The sequence below is a fragment of the Ciconia boyciana genome, chromosome 11, assembly GCF_034638445.1.
Source record: "Ciconia boyciana chromosome 11, ASM3463844v1, whole genome shotgun sequence".
Taxonomy (NCBI): Eukaryota; Metazoa; Chordata; class Aves; order Ciconiiformes; family Ciconiidae; genus Ciconia; species Ciconia boyciana.
The window spans coordinates 4430851-4443220 of NC_132944.1; the positions used below are offsets into that span (position 1 = coordinate 4430851).

At 43.8% G+C, this 12370-nt stretch overlaps 1 protein-coding gene across 6 annotated transcripts in view; it reads right to left on the reverse strand.

Annotated features, from left to right (window-relative positions):
- IP6K1 (inositol hexakisphosphate kinase 1) overlaps positions 1-12370 on the reverse strand; it is a 39580-nt gene that overhangs the window by 11395 nt on the left and 15815 nt on the right. Inside the window, exon 4 of one of the 6 annotated variants that reach the window (XM_072876443.1) lies at positions 2057-2365. The exons of the other annotated variants lie outside the window; for them this stretch is intronic. The gene's annotated coding sequence lies outside the window, so the exon portion shown is untranslated. The remainder of the gene's footprint in view (positions 1-2056; positions 2366-12370) is intronic. 6 annotated transcript variants of the gene reach the window in all.

Genomic DNA, 12370 nt, shown 5'->3' on the forward strand with positions numbered 1-12370 from the left:
TTGCTTACATCGTATGTGTTTCAGTTTGGTCTAATAGTAGTTAATGTCCGAGAACAAGCAAGGTGCCAGCATCTGCAACAGATCAGAACTTCACAGATTTCAGACAAATGCTTTACAGACTTAAATCTCCCCTTGCTGATGCAGCTTTGTCTTGGATTCGGTTTCTTTTATTTTGCCAATATTTTGCCAGCAGAGTTTTCAGTTATTCCAAACAATATAGGGGACAAGTTTAACTTCACACCTTCCTGTAGTTTAAACTTCACAGAAGAGAAATAAGAGATTCATCTGTGTGATAACAGTAGTTGCCATACTCGGGAGACATGCATATCACGCTCAGGTCTGGTACTAGTCCCAGTTTTCACTGAAAGCCAATCACAAAATGTCTCAGGGTCTCAGTTTTGCCAGTGACAGCAGGAAGTACTATCATCCATACTTTAGAGAAGGGGTATTATGTAAGCAGACTCACTAGCTTCAGACACCTTCACTAACTTCAGATGGAGATCACAAACACCCAGGCAGACACACACACATCCCCCCAAGGCCCACAGACTGTTCTCACAGTTAGGAGTGCCTCACCTATGGGCTACAGGCAGATTTCAGCCATCGGAGCAAGAGATCTGAACCCTTTGCCTACTTTTAGCAGCCTTCTTTCCTAAAGGTGAGCAACAGTGAAGCATATGCCACCTGAATTATTCTGAGGACAGCAGCCACGCACTCTGCAGAGTCCCTCAAGCTTTCTCCGCTGCACAGCCTAGAGATATCCATGAGATGACTGCAGTCCTCCAAGGGCTCCTGGGAAAGTGACAATGAAAACAGGCTGCAGCCAAGAAGCACCCCAGGCTCACTGCCAAGTACCCCACCGCCCCCAAGAAAACCCAACATGACAAGTTTCAGATGTGCGGGCACACCTGGGAGGGAGTGACAGCCACAAAAAAAACCCATTCTGTGGCCATGACACAAGAAAAGGAGTGGGCTCCAGGTGGGGAGAGAGTCCAAACCCGGTTATGACTGCTCCACATACTCATCCATGTCCTTTAAAGAAAACAGTGATATAGCCAATATTTTCCCGCGTACAAGTGAACGTGAGAAAAAATACTTTGTGGCAAGTATGATTCTGAGACAACATTTTTAAAGAGGAAGCTATCTCCAGGGCTTGAAAAACAGACACTTTATAGTTCAGATACAGCTTAGCGTTTTTCAGATGACTAACTCAAAGTAAAGGGTTATTACTAAACATGGACACTATCCACAAATAAAGACAGAAGAATCCCAGCAGTTTCAAACAAATATAAAGCACAAAACTATTTGAAGGCCTAAACATTACTCATCTTTCCTCTGTTAAACAAAGGCATGGGTTCAACTATTTTAGCTGGCTTATAAAATTCAGAGTCCTTCCAATTATACTGTAAAATGCAGTGCACAATCCACACAACAGCTTGAGGGAGACCAGTTCATCCAAGCAGATCCTTCGGTATCCTCCAACACCACCACTATAGCTCAAACAGCAGTAAGACATTCAGGCCAGTTTAGCATTCCCCCTTCCAACAGACTGATCTATAGTTAGCAAGACAGATCGCCCATCAAGCCAGACTCACGAGAGGCAGGGGGTGAGGTTCAGGAGCAGAGTTATCAGTGACTACAGAAGGACATACCACGTCCCATATTCTGTTCCCAGTAAAACACTCTTGTATGGGAAGAGAATTTGCTCTACAATACTTAAGCCTAGATGCCTGTTTGTCAGTGTATCTGCTCCAAATTTGAACTGCATACCTCACTGTTCAAACATGTACTTTTTAGCAGGATGGGCATAAAGAGCAGCAATAAGCTGTATTTTCTTGTAGTAACGCACAAAATATTTCCAAACAAAAGTCAGGAAGACAACAAGGTAACTCTGTTCTTCCTAACCATTAAGTGGGGTAAACCCTGCCCCCAATACCAACACTACCCTCCAGCAGGGAATATGCCCCTCCACAGAAACAGTGCTGTGCTCTTGAAGATCCAGCCAGAGTACTCTTAAACATTACTGAACCCTGGCTGAAGACTGCTGATGTCTTACCAGCCCACCACCAGAATCCAGGAGATGCCTGCTCCTGCCAGTTCACAGCACCAGAGGACCGCCACCTGAGGATGCCAGCACAGGAAAAAGGGAGTGGGAAGAGCAGGGATGTCCTCTTTGATGGCGTAACTTCAGGTGACAGGGAAACTAGCCTCAGAGGTCACCACACACTTGAGAGGTGGGGGCAGAGAGCTGCACTGTAGCGGGTGTGAGAATTACTGCAGACCGCACTGTGATGCTGATGTTTCCACTCTTTATAAGCAGTCTTGTACAGGAACACTGTCAATGCTTCATGACTCGTTAGTAAAGCTATTTTCCAAAACAAAAAGGAGAACAAACATTTAAAATTGTGATGCTTTACACAGCAAGAAAGCTGACTGCATTAAGCACTGCTGACTTACACCTTTGTTGTAAGCTGCTTTCCAGCATTGCCTTGCTGCAGCTCCTAGGACTGTGGCCAGCCCTCAGGACCTGCAGTGCTGAAGACTAAGGCAGATGGCCACTGACGATTCTGGAGCCAGGCCACAGGCGAGGCGTAAATACTGATCCCAAGGTGATGCTGACAAAAGTTGGACTTTCCCTTAACAACCCCAAAGCAGTCAGGAGCAAAGCACAAGAATACAAAATACCAGTATACAAGGCAAGAGGACTACAGCACCAGTACCTGGTGACTGCTTCTTGTGAGCTAGACTTGTTAGGAAAGAGAAGTAGCAGCTAGCATCCATGCTGAAAAGCATGGTGTCTTCTAATCATGCTGGACTGGGTGACCCAACTTCTACAGAAGAAAGCCCAGTCTAAGAAAAAAAAAAGCATTTCCCACTGTGCTATGAGATCAGCTTCCCAGCACAAAAGCTGACCCACAGGCCTGAGACATGTCTGTCTAGTCAGCAGAAAATGGAGATGACCCCCGGGACCTGGGCAGAGAACACGACTCTCCAAGAACCTGCGGCAACATTTAGGATGTAACCAGAAACATTTGGCCAGCGTAGTATCCAGGAAGCTACAAGCCTCCCTAGCCTGCTTGAGCACACAGCTTTGAATCCTGAGCCTTCCCCTGCATCTTGTCCAATGCTTTAACTATTACCAAATACAGCCCTTTTTGGACATGCTGCCCTCACCAAGGCAAGTGTGGCTCTTCAGATCGAGGCCAGATAGTAGAATACGATCCGTATGCATGCATCAAAAGTGAAACAGAAGTCTTAGGAAAAGCTGCTGAAGAATGCCAGCTGAGGAAGAGAATGCCAACAGTGAGGCTGCTGGGGGAACTGCAGTAAAGAAGGCCAGGAGAGGACAATATCCACTAATAGGTGTGCTCCACCCCATGCCATGAGCTGAACAAAAGCACGCTTCCTTCACCAGTACTTTTCCTGCCTCATCAACAGGGCACAAATGCACCAACTGCTGAAGCGTGCACAAGGAAAGAGCCTAATCTACTTTAAAATAGAGCTTGATTGAACTTACAGAAAGGACCACATGGAAAATAAAATTAAGCTTGTAATACGAGTCCTTAGGCATACCCTATGTTTCTGTCTCCTAGAGATCTGAAGGAAGACTATTTGTGCCATACTTCTATCACACTGATCACAAAGCTTCAGCGCTTCTACCAATGAGAGAGCCTGCGAGACCAAGAATTTTCTCCTCTTCTCTTCCTAAGAAAGGAGCGGAAGCCAAGCCTTTTCAGCTCTTTCTGAAGAAAGAGAGGCTGAGCTATGCACTTTTAACTATGGCTGGAATGCCTAAACCACTCGGTAAAAACAGTGCCTAAATCTGGGGTTAAAGAAGGCTTTTTTCTTAGAGGCCAGATTAGCAGGAATTGCAAAGGCCCTTCTGCTGTCACCTACACATAAAGCATGGCATGCTTTCAAGGAGGGATGAGGTACTTGAACTCCTTGCTAGGATCTAGACCCAGGGCACAGACAATACCTGTTTTCTCACACTGGCACACTACAGTGGTAGCTTCTCTCTTTTTTTTTTTTAAACCCAAGCCTTAGGACACAACAGTGCATAGGGAATGTCTGTCACGTTTAGCAACATATGGAGCAGGTGCTCTGCAACGTTTTGTGAACATCTGTCATACAGCTGTCTGCAAGGGAGGGTAACCAAAGCCGGGGCTCAAATGGCCTCTTCCAGCTTGTATTCCTGTTCAGCCTGATGCTGGAAAAGCTGTCACTACTGCGATAACATCAGGCTGGGGAGCAGGAAAGGACTGCACGTATCAGGGATGATATAAGCTGATTTAATTCCCTTGCTGCTCTTTTCTCCGGGCTTTCCCTTCTTCACTGGAGAAATGCAGTGCATTGGCAGGAGGGCACAGGCTGCCTGGGGACCTGCCAGTCCTTGTCACCGCTATCAGTGTCACTGCAAAGGGGAGGCTGGAGGAAGGTCTAGCCCTGGTCCAGTCATCACCACTCTTTCCTCTCCAGTAGGCAGGGAGAGTGGGAGCGAGAAGGAGCTGAGCTGCTGAATCCTGCTGCACCTCGCCACAAATATACCCTGCCTCAATAGTAAAGGGCACCTTCCTTCTCTGTTCAGAAGCACTGGCTTCAGTCCAAGCTTGAGAGTTTCCATAGCAGCAAGACCTGATCAAATATGTACATTAACAAAAGGTTGCTTTATCAGTACCAGCCCAGAAGATTTTCTTCCAAGCTTGTGCCTAGGAGAGCAGGGTCAACCAACATCAGCTTCGCATTTTATAGGAGAGATTTGAATATGACACACGCTTTCTAGGGAAGAGCTTAGGGAAGATCAACGCTTTTGAGGCCTCATTGCTCAGCTTTCTGTGAGCTAATTTCTGGCTTCTCCTCATCTCATTTAAAAGAAGAAAAAAGTCTCCACTGGATACAGGTTATTTTTAAACTATTCCAACGCAAATGCTCCCGTTCAGCACAGCTCTCAGATCCAACAGTCAGAGACAGTTAGAAAGGAACTTACTTTCAACAGTCACAAACCATAAGGAATCAACCTAACCCACCAAGACATTTCTTGAATTCACACTAGTGAAGGGACTCAGAAAACTCATCAACAGGCTCACCAGCAGAAAACTGTAGTCCTTGCATTCACAGAGGGTGGGAAAAAGGAAAAAAATTTCACATCAATCCCACTGAAGAGGTTTGGCTCAAAGACTAACTTGGAAAGAATTTGTAACTCAACTTATAGACTGAATAAGCAGAGGGAACAATTTCACCTCCTGCCTCAAAAATCCTATGTTTAAAGTTTTCATTAATGCTGGTAATAAAGCACACCTGCTATTCAGTCACAGACCTTGGCCTCCTCCCCAACAGCGAGGCTGAAATAAGCCAGCCACATCCCTAAGGAAGTCCTGAAGGACTGCATGATTATCCAGGTAACTCCACGCAAATGCCTCCCCAGTAGGAAGACGATGGAATGACTATGCTGAGTTCAGCATGAGGAGGAGTATGTTCAGAAACACTGCACTTTCATGTCAGCTGTGGGTACCAAATTCTACAACCTCAACAGCATCAGAAGGTGGGACAGATGAGCAGGTAAATGCACCACGCTCATCTGCTGACACTAAGAGAATGAGTCAGAGCTGGTGATGCTTGTACTGAACCAGAGGACAAACACGCCACACAGCAAGCCACTGCTGGCAGAGAAAAGGAAGGTGCGATTTTGTGGTAACGTGCACAGAGCTTAGCCAGATGGATGGCATTGGGGAGGACTGCTCAGTGCCGGGGGCAGCCCCACCAAACCGACGAGAATCCACTGCCATCAGGTGAGTGGCAGCCTCAGGTTTGTGCCACAACAGGGGCGAAGAGAATAACTGGCACCTCCTAAGTTCTTACCTCATCTTCCCCTGGTTAAAAATGCCCCAGAAGTCCTTGGAGGTGTCAAGGCCAGACCCAAGGAAGTCAACGTGGCCTAATCACGTACAGAGTAACTGCTGGCCCCTGAGATGGAAAGATGCTGTTGTCATACACATGTGCAAGCACCTCTGGAGCTTGAGCTCCCACTCACACCTCCACACAGACTTGACAAATAGAAATGGTTGTGCACCTTAGGCTTGTGTCCCTCAGGCTCCTAGTCAGTACAGATACCCAGAAGGCTGGTGGGAAGATGGCACAAGATCCTCCCAGCTTGCGCAAGAACAAGAGGAAACCTCCAGTGAAAACCACCAAAATCCCAGAAAAGGGAAGTACTTGTGCAGCAACAAAATCAGTTTTCAGGCTTGAGAGGGCGGTTGACAGGAACTGAAAGGAACAGTCGATGTGCTGCATCTTACACCTGCCACACACAGAAAGCAAAGCACAGAGGCCAAAGTGAGGATTCTGCAACAGGAAAAGCAGTCAACTCCCCCGACTCAAGAGCAAGGGCACACATATACTCCACTTTCAGACCATATGTAAGCTGCCAAAGAAGAGAAAGGAGGAGTGTTTTCTGGCTCTTTGCCCTCCACCGTCTCATAAGGAATCCTCAGAAGATAAGGGAAAAACAAAAGAGAAAAAACAAGACCTACCCAGAAAAACAAAATATAAAATCTATTTGAAATTAAAAGTCAAGCAAAAAAATTTCATCTACCTGCACTTCATAATTTTTTTCTGCGTTCAGAACATGTAAAAACATTGAATTAAGGAAGAAAACTTAGGTGAACAGCTAGGCCTCCAGCGCTCTCATAGGGAAATGACAGTCCAAAAAATGGGGGGTTTTTGACAAAAAAAAAAAAAACTTGGTCTGCACAAGGAAAAAGTACATATTGATACTTTATTCATCCACCATGTTCTCTCTAGTTCTGCAAAACAGGGCAGATTTTGGGGTGGAGAAACTTTGCCTTGGTTGCTCTTTAAAGTGATCCTCCACAATGAAACCAACTCCATCCAAATGCCTGGCTTTAAAAAAAATACCCATTGTTATGTTCAGATTTCTTTTGGCACTAATCGAGCCAAATCAGTTTCTAGTTCCTCCTTCAGTTATTTCTTCAGACCATGGTTACACAGGCAATCCTTTGACAGCTGCACCAGCATGAGCAGCACCCTCCCACTCAACGCTGCTCTGCTGGTACAACTGTTTGCAGCCTCACCATGAATCAAATTAGGGAACTGATCGCAGTTAAAAATAAACCAGCACTTTGTTTTGTTTTTTTTAAGGATTACTTTTCAACCCAGGTCAGATCCCCAATCTATTGTGCAGCTGTACAAACAGTTGTATCAGCACAAGGTGCCTGAATTGCTGATGGTTATCCTTGTGCCTAAAGCCAACGTTTGCATTCCCAGCTCACCTCTTATTTAATGGCTGCTGTAGAACAGGATTACTTACTAAACTGAACACGTAGGGTACTTTATTGCTGCAGCTCACAACCGCGTGGAGGGTCTCTTTAATGAGACAAAATGAGGTCACACTGATGAGTATCCTACAAGTAAGGCATGGCTACTGAGCTCCCTTAAGCTGTTGCTTGTCCTAAATTATATGTCATTTTTGCAGTCTGCATGCTGAAAGAAATATAAAAACATGACTAACAAAGTCACTGATGCGAATTAACAGCTTTGGGCCAAGTTCTGAAACAAAACTCTCCTAGAAATTGCATAACCATTAACTATCTTGGTGATCTTCCATTCAAAAGAACTCAAGCCTACGTGATGTGCAGATTCCCACCGATTTGAAGACTGTGACATTCAAGGAGCGGGGAGTCTATCTGCAGTTTTGGCAACTCTTCAATTGCAGCTGAATTTTAATTTTAACATGGAAATACAAAAAGAAAGATGGAAGACCAAAATAAGCACTAAGCAATCATGAAATGCTAGCATGCTTTAGAAATGACCATGAGAGAAACAGACTGAAGGTTCTTTTCCCAAATTACCAACTCAAATACTGTTTGAAACAAAACCAAATGAAAAGACTTCCTATTTGATGGCTGCCTGGCAACCTACTGGAAAGGACTTGGTTCTCAGTTCTCTGCTTTCAGCTGGTGACAGGTATCCACATCAGACACACACCATTATGTAAGGCCTTCTCATTGAAAACAAGGCACAAAAGATTGAATAACCATTAAGATTTGACTTCTGGAAGAGGGTAGCAGGCATGTTAACGAAAGCTTCAGGAAACAAGATTTCTACAGTTTCTGTTGTGTCTGCTCTAGAAGGCAAGAATCACAGCCTCTAAGCTGTTCAGCAGCCTTGTTTTGTAGATGTCGTCAAATCAATCCACGAGGACACAGAAAACTAACAAAACTGGTATTTGGCAAATCTTACCCTTTGTTCCTTCACATGCATCTCAGGCTATAGTTCCATGACAGCTTAAATAAATCTAAGTCAGCACTCTTTAAAGCCATCCTCTCTCCTGAGTCAGCACTGGCACTCACCTGATCCTGCTCAGAAACCAGCCTGGCAAAAAAGTTAACCCAGAAAAAAAAAAAAAGTTGTTTTTGCCAGTGTGGCTTCCTGAACTGGTTTAGTGCCAGCGCCCAACCAAAGTAAAAGGGGAGAATCATCCAGCAGGGGAAGGGCAGGCAGAAGAGTAGCAGTGCCAATTTCATGCAGCTTCAACTGTCCTGCAACCACACGCTCAGAGAACAGTCTCACCCTGACTTGAGAGACATGAGTTGCTGCCCCCAGCAGAGAGATCACCAGCATCAGCACTCTTGCAGACAGCTAGATTAAGTACCTGATCTGGTAGGAAACTAAAACAGCAATATATAAAACAAAAAAAGCCTTTAGTTGTCAGCTGGATCAGGTCCCAAACAGATCTGACCATGAGGTTCAACAATCCCCCTAGCATCAAAAGAAGGGAGAAAGTGGGAACCTGTAACTAAAGGCAAGGAAAGGAAAGGAAAGGCTAAAGTTCAACTTCAAGCAACTCTTACTCAACATAGACAAAATATCACAACAGGACTATATAACATTTATACAAAAACACGTTTGTACAAAAGATTTAATTGTACATTAAAAAATCAGCAATCTAATTCTTCATGTTTTAGTTGTCCACAACACACCATTAATACTTAAAATGCTCTATTTCTTCAAAAATAAATCTTTAAGTTATTTGTTACCAGCATTATTTTCAGAGCAAAAGAGCTACTAAAAATATATAGGGGAGAGTGAGAAACAGCCTGTTGTGATTAACTAGGGCATGACAAACAGCAGCAGCACGTGCAAGCAGTACCGGGGAGCAAAGCCAGGAGGAACAGTGACAACAACATTATACAAACAACATTGATTCATGAACAACAAAGAATTCTTAGAAACTGCTGCCTGGGTTATGTCCAAGGCTTTCTTTACCTTGTTTAAACTATTAAGAAAGTCACTTCAGAAAGCTGACCCCTTCTGCACAACCAAGCTTTTCTGGAAGCAAGAGCTGATCCATCTAAACAGCTTTATGTAGGAAACCACTGCAACAGTTACTGTGAAGTGATCCATAATCAAACTGGTTGCAGCAGTAATGCATGCAGCTTAAGTGCAGGTACTGCCCAGAGTAGTTGTCAATCAATACACCAGAGCTCCTTGCGTGCTGCATACTCAGAAAGGTGAAAGCCTCACCAGATATGTCACAGTGACACTAAAGGTGACATGAAGCTGGAACTAGTAATTTGTCCCCTGCCTCACCATGAGAGGGGTCTTGTGCCATCACAACTCCAACAGCTGCAGGTATGTACCCCTCATCTGCTGGAGACCAAACACTTCACCATCCACTGTGCGCTGCGATACCTTAATGCTAGTGACATTATAGGGTCTTCTCAGAAGAATTTCACTTATTCATAAGGTACATTTCACGACTTTAGCCTGACACCCATTTCCTCATGATCGACATCTGTTTTAGCTAGCTCTTGTCACTGCTTGTAACACCTAACTCTGGACACAGCACTGATTAAATGGTGGATTCCTGGAAGACCTAGTTTTGCCTCAGAAATGCAGCAAATTCAATTTCTGCTTGTCATCTTGCTGCCACTTGGACGACAGCACACTCAAAGAACAGTCTGGGCTACTTCCATACACAATTCATTCCTCCAAAGTTCAGAGTTAAAGCTGTGGCTGCCTCTTGAATAAGTGGCAAGTTTCCAGCACTACTCTATTTGCACAATCTTGCAAAAAAGTAGGTCTTTTTAAAGAAAACAGTATGTTCATGAGCAAAAGCTACAATATCTCTGTTCCAACAAATGACCAGAATATCATAAATCAGAAGCAAGAAGTTTATCTTAATTCTTGACTGCTGACTCTTAGGCACTAACATTGGAAGTATTTCTCTTTAAATACCAAAAACACATATTAAAGGATTTTAAAACCTAAGAAAATTCAGTAAAGTCATCATTTAGGACAGCATTTAGACACCTGAATTTCTCACCACTCTCCAATACAAGTAAAATATAGGTGCGACAAAATAAGGCAAAGGTAAAACTGCGGTGAAGCTGCATAGTGCTAAGCAGAAGCACATGGTCCCATTTAGATGAAAGCATGCTCTAAGCATCTCAGGAGTAACAGACTAGTATCTGTATAGAGTAAGACTTCACAACACTGTCACATAAGATTATCAACCCTGTATACACACAGCTGTCTTCTGGCAGGTAGCCTCTGCTTGTGCAAACCTGAGGCAGTAGGAGTTTTACAGAGGTCTAGACTCTTGCAGGATTCATCTAGATCTATTTTCCACTGCTGTGAGATGAAATATGAAAGAGGAAGAGAAACTGATCACAAAGAGGCAGAGCTTCGCACAGGGATTGTTTCTCACTCCATAAAAGGTGACCTCCCAAAGCCTCTTTGACTCTCCTCTCCTTTAAGAGGATTATGAATCCTACCCTTGGGAGACTCTGCTCAGCTACTGGCCCACTGATATTACACATTAATACTATGTCTTGTCTCTTCATTCTTATCAGCAGACATATCAGAAGAATTTATAAGGTCACTGCTCAAAGATCAGGACTTTAAGTGGAACCTCTAATGCAAGCAGGGAAAGCCACAGCCAGTGGCATTTGGTGGGGACTCTGCTTTGTGGCTGCCACATGCCCAGCTGCGGGCCTGCTTAGTGCTTCCCTGCTCAAATGCCAATTCAGCTTATTTGCACATGCAGGCTACCAACTACCCTTGGAAGCAGACACTTAATCAAGGAACAACTGAAAACCAGAGATCATCATATGCTAAAAATTCGGGCAAGTCTAGTGAATGCAGTTCACAGCTCCACAGCTCATGCAAGCCAAAGACAGTCTCAGGGAGCACTAAGCCCAGGTGTATTTTCAAGTGAGGAGCAGCAATGCACTGCAAGAACACACTGGCATCTCAAATGGAAAGCCAAGGAGTAGACTGCACCAAATTCAATTACCTAATTCTTTGTTTTCACAGACACCAGGAACCAAGAATTTGAGGACAATTCTTCCCCCATTCTTCTGGTTTTTTGCACCTTCCAACAAGTCACCATTTGGACATTTCTGAATGGAGTCTGTGAAGCAAGTCTTGAATGATCCCGAGACAAACAGTAACCAAGAAATCATTTCCCTTGCCACTTCATAGCACACACATGTGAAGCAATCTATCCTGCCATGCAGGTGAACATACACGGTTTTTCCTTCATAAAGTAATCAAAGTTAAAATGCATTATGAATTCCATAGTTACCAAAGCTGCAAGGACTAGACATGAAGAGAAACCTTAACGGGTAGGAACACATTGCCAGCAAGGATGCAGAATATCTGTGAATGGAGATTTAGGATGAGATTAGACACATATACAAGCTAATCCCAATGGATACAGCCAGTTCCAATTTGGGACAAATGGTATAATGTTCTCAGAAGGAAAAAAGAGTATGTGGCTAACACAACAGAAGATCTTAACAGATCTGTAAGAACACTGCACGTTTTTGTCTGTTTCAGACTACACAGTGCAATAGCTAAGTGAAGCCAAGAGTTAAGAGTTTTAACCAATAACTGCACAGAGAAGCTACAGGGTTAACCACAGAAGCACAAAAGCCACAAGGAGCTAAACCCATGAAGAACTATTACAAAAGCTGTATATGCAGAGGAGCTCAAATTACATTCCTTAAGTAGTTTTGATAAAATAAGAATGATCTACAGCTTTCCAAGAGACCACTAACTGAAAGACAAATATAAGCAGCTTGCGGTGAACTTGGATTTTTAGCATCTGTTCTCAACTTTTGAATTATGATGCTTTTAAAACAGAAAAAACAGCTTTGATTAAAAAAATGTCAGTTGCTGCAGATAATTGATTTCCACAGAAAAATCCACAACTAGGACAAAGCAGAACTTCTAATTGCTATTTTTAATTCTGCAGTGACAAAAAACCTCAAGACAAACGTTATGTAAGACCATTAACCTCTTTGCTCATAACTGGCACCTTAATTTAGCACACTACCACACTAGA